Source organism: Pteropus alecto, unplaced genomic scaffold (assembly GCF_000325575.1).
Source record: "Pteropus alecto unplaced genomic scaffold, ASM32557v1 scaffold22, whole genome shotgun sequence".
NCBI lineage: Eukaryota > Metazoa > Chordata > Mammalia > Chiroptera > Pteropodidae > Pteropus > Pteropus alecto.
In genome coordinates, this window is record NW_006434839.1 from 18,951,867 (window position 1) to 18,957,052 (window position 5,186).

Genomic DNA, 5,186 nt, shown 5'->3' on the forward strand with positions numbered 1-5,186 from the left:
AACACAAACTGCTTTCTCTTTTAAGCAGAATTTTGAAGTGCCCAGTGATACACATAGTGATAACATTTCTGACCACAAAATATGCCAAACATGAAATCGAAAGATAAAATGCAGATGGAGAGAAAAAGGTTTGCAACAACTATTAATGATTTCTTCTGTGATCAGAAATGTAAAAGGTTTTTGGGGGAGAAATCTGTCAATTTTTTCCTTTATGACTTCTGAGTTTTGTCTGTTTTTTAAGAAGGTTTTCTCTAACTCAAGATTATTAGTCCCCCGCTCCCCGCCCCCCCCAAAAAAACATTCATTGTTTGGTTTGGCTAGTTAGCCAATCTTTTCCTTCCTTCCTTCCTTCCTTCCTTCCTTCCTTCCTTCCTTCCTTCCTTCCTTCCTCCCTCTCTCTCTCTCTCTCTTTCTTTCTTTCTTTCTTTCTTTTTTCTTTTTCCTTTTTTAATTAGATGGGATGTGGGCTCTCTCTTTGAAGATTAGGTTAAGTTACAGGTGACAAGAAATAAAACAGCAGTAGCTTAAACAAGATAGAGGTTTATTTCTTGCTCATGTAAAAGTCTAGGTAGATGGTTCAAGCTGGTATGGTGCTAAGTGTGAAGGATAGGGTTCATACATACACCATGTGTACCTGGAGCTTATGGCCCAAGATGACGGCATCCAGGTTTCAGGCAGCAGGAAAAAGAGAGGAACAAAGGAGCACACAGGTTCAGATCCCTAGGGAAGTTCTCAGAAGTTACCTGACAACACTTTCGCTTATTCAATTAGCCAGAACTTAGCCCTATAGCCACTCTGAGCTCTAACATAACTGGGAAATATAGCCTTTGTTCTTCAAAAGCAGGTAAGCAGCTAAAAATGGATATTGGGGGGCAACTAGCAATTTCTGCCACAGATTATCCCTTTGACATATATGAAGGCACCCTACTTCCCACACAAATGGTATATTCACTACCAGACCTCTCCCTTTACTGCAGTCAGCTCCAAGTCCAAGACAGCTGAATAAATGTGTGGTTCTCATAAGGAACAAATCTCCTCATCGTCCAGCAAATTATACAGTAAAAGATGTTATCTGACCCCAAACACTCAGTATAAAAACGGAAGTGTAGGAACAGAATAATCACAATTCAGAAATGGAATAAAATGAAAATTACGTATCGTCATGTCATTACTTATCAAATATGGCTCTGCAGGAGTTTTGAGGTCTCCCTACCCTACAGTAGAGCATGTGCTTTGGTTAGCCCGTGGAACATCCCGATTCTGCTATTCAGAAGGAACTCCTTGTCTATTTTTTCCCAGGAAGGTTTTTCATTTTCCATTATCCTTCCTGGCTATGATTGGGGCCGCACAGCTTTCAAACCTCACTGTAGGTGATTAGAGTGACCACAAATAGCAGTTTGCCCAGAAAAATAGCTGTTCACGCCTGTTACCAATGTAATTATTAAAAGTTCTCCTTTCTCAAAAGTACTCTGGGTAATAAAATACACACTCACTGCATTCCCGAATTCAATTCACAAGGAAGTGAATTCGGCCGACCACCACAAACCACATGAGCTTGGGAAGGAACCCAAGTCTCAGATGAGATTGCAGCCCCAGATGTCACTGTGATTTTAGCTTGGTGAGGCCCTGAACAGAGGACCCAGGGAATATGTGCCTGGCCTCCTGACCCATGGAAACTGTGATAATCTACTTGCATTGTTTTTAGATGTAACTTTGTGATAACTTGTTACACGGCAATAGAAAACTAATACATACTCTGAAATATTGGGCTTGGGTGGGAAGTGTGTGTCCCAGGCCTGGCTGACACTTGGCATAGTCTGTGGGATGAGGTGAGTACAGCTCCCAGCACTCAGGACAGTTCTGGGGTGGCTGCTTCGCCTATGGGATGATGGAGCAGAAGGGACTGAATTATCTCTGGAAGAGATGGCTCAGCTGGCCTCCAAACGGTGATGTCGTCCCTTAGGCAGAGCCTCCAGAATGTGGCACGTTTGGCGCAAGGTGCAGGCAATCACTCCTTGATTAACTGGCTCATGTCTGCTGCACGGACAGGGGGTGCTGACCTGCGGGAGTTGCCAGAGACTGTGAGCGGATGGACCATGTACTTAGATGTGTTCCAGATAATTCAGGAAATGGGCATGCGACAGATGATGTTTCGCGCCAAGTATACAAGCCCCGATGAAGAGGTATTTACAACCCGTATGAAAGACTTGATTTTGACTTCTGGCCCGGCCAGTACTTTTGGCACCGTGGTGGCACCATGGCGGCACTGCTGGCCCCTGACGTGGATAGGCGGATCCATGAGGTGACATCTGCTATGGCTAGGTTGGGGGATGTGGAGGCGAAACGCAGGGAGTGTTCCACTCAAGTGCACCGTACTGCCCGCAGCACTCTCAGACCGGCCAGTGAAGGGACGGAGGCGTGGCCAAAATGGGGGCGGGGCAGCTCACAGGCCGTTCAGCAGTGAAAGTGAGTGCAGACAGATGTGGTTTGATCTTCTTGTGGCAGGAAGGATTGAGCAGCAACCCAATGTAGTGCTGCTGGCGCTGTGGAATCAGCTGTGCCCTGACCAGCAATTCATTTTTATTCCTGGAAAGCCACAACCTGTGATGTTGTGCCTGGCCGATTATCTTTCTGATCAGGCCGGGGCACCTGGTTGGCGGGGGAGCCGGTTGACCTGAGGCTGCATGTGGAACTGACTATACATTGGTCCCCGTGCAATGTACAGAGGGAATTAGCCCTCATGGACATGGCGCTGACAGTACCCTGCTTTATAGGAGTCCAGAAAAGTTTCCTGAGCCCACTGCAACTATAGAGGGCTATGGGGATCAAATCATTCGTGTGCAGCAGGTCCCTGTGACACTGGGTATCGGCAGATTGCCTCCTTGGGCATACCAAGTGTACATATCCCCCATAGAGGAATACATTTTGGGGATTGATATTTTGCAAGGCTTGACTGTGAATACCACTGCTGGTGAATTCTGCCTTCGCATCTGGGGTGGTGAAAACTATCATCCGGGGACATCTACACTGGTGTTGCCTCAGGATACCTGGGTAGCGAACACAAAACAGTATTGCCTGCCTGGCGGCCATGAGGAAATAGGACATACTATAACAGAGCTGGAAAAAGCCGGTGTTATTCATCTTGCTCATAGCCTGTACAACTCCCCCCTATGGCCAGTGAATAAGGCTGATGGCTCCTGGTGCATGACGGTTGACTATTGGGAATTGAATAAGGTTACACCACCCCTGCATGCTGCCGTGCCAAACGTCATGGACATTATAGTCTGGTTGTCACATGAACTTTGACGATACTATTATGTGGTGGACTTGGCAAATGCCTTTTTCTCTAATTGTCACACAAACTTGGACGATACTATTATGTGGTAGATTGGCAAATGCCTTTTTCTCTATTGCCATAGCCCCAGAAAGTCAAGAACAGTTTGCCTTCACCTGGGAAGGGCGACAGTGGACATTCCTCATCCTTCCCCAAGGCTATCTGCATAGCCCTTCCCTGTGCCATGGTCTCGTGGCTCAAGATTTAGCCACGTGGAAACGACTGCCTGCAGTGCACTTGTATCATTACATTGATGATATAATGTTAACCTTTGATTCTCTTACAGGACTAGAAGCCATGACGACCAGCCTGTGAGAAGTCTCATCGACTGGGGTTGGGCAGTCAAGGAGGACACGGTCCAGGGGCCTGGGTTCTCTGTCAAATTGGGAGTTGTCTGGTCGGGTAAGACAAAAGTAATGCTAGAGGTGGTGATTGATAAGATACAGGCATATCCCTGACCTGAGACTCCAAACCTATTTAGGACTGCTGGGGTTTTGGAGAATATTCATTCCTATTTGGCCTCCTTGATGTGACCCCTGAACCATCTAATGTGACTGGCCCTAATCCTGTGGAGGGGTGGCTGCAGTCTTAAGGAAGACTCCTTGTACGGGAATTGCACAGACTTCCTACACTGTCCAAATAGAAGGATGTACTTGGAGCAGGGGGCACAGTTCTCTGAGAGCCCCCCGTCTGGTCAACTGCACTCCCTATTGGGACAATTGCATTTCTAAGCAGAGCTCCTGGTGGAGCCTGCTGAGATGGGAGATGTACCAAGTCCCTATGTAGAAGGTCGGACTCCATCCCTGAGGATGTCTGGTACGTAGATGGCTCGTACCATGGAACAGGTAGTGAAATGATGGGGGCTATCACTGACTCAGGCACAAGCACAAGTTGCCATGTCACAATGCCCATGGTGTGCTGAGCAGCACCCAGAGAGAAGGCGGGTAAAGAGTACCTCGGGGGTGATGCTCCACAGGGCTAAGCCACTCCAGGAATGGCAAGTGAATTGTGGGCCCAAGGTAGCGCCCTCCGGGCCAGATCCTGCACCGTGACCCTGTAGGGGTGGAGTGTGGGTCCCAGGCCTGGCTGGTCCCAGGTCTGGCTGTGATCCAGGCTCAAGGCTAGGAATAAGACCTGGATTTAGAATGTTACAATAGTGTAGTAGTAATGTGCCTGCGCCTAATATATGTAAGCATGACTCAGCTTATTGTATTACGCATGTGTGGCTGAATGCCACTATTGTTCTCTGACATATAAAAAAAGCTCATGCGGTCCCCTAGAGAGCAGAAGCAGCAGCGCAGCAGAAGTGTGTTCCTCACACTAAAGTTGGTGCCTGCCATTTCATTCTCATGTCAACCCCTCATGCATTCTTCCAACTGGGCTTCTCACCATCGAACCTTCCCTTCTCAATCAGCTTGGCACTGACAGGAAGGCAATAATACCCTTATCGTCATCTCTGCTTTCAACCTTATGTCCTGTTGGTGTTATCATTTTACACCTGCAGTCCATAAATTACATGTGAGAAAATGAACGACCCTAACAGATTCAGTGAACTTGGGAACTTTTTTGGATCAGTAATTAGTACATGGTAATTTTTGCGAGATGTGATCCTGCAACTGGGTTCTCAGGCATCCCAGACATGGGAGGAGGGATTACGTACAGTTATTAACTGCTTCCTCCCATTTTCCACCTCACCCTGTAGAGTAGCTATCTTCAGCCTAAGGCAAGAATTTCAATGTCTTTGCCTAAGTCACCGGCTTTCCAGCCTGCAATATCTATGCCTTACTGTACCACCCTAGACAGTAGTTCAGTAATATTCCCTTCCTCCATGGGGTTACTTTTGATTGTCACA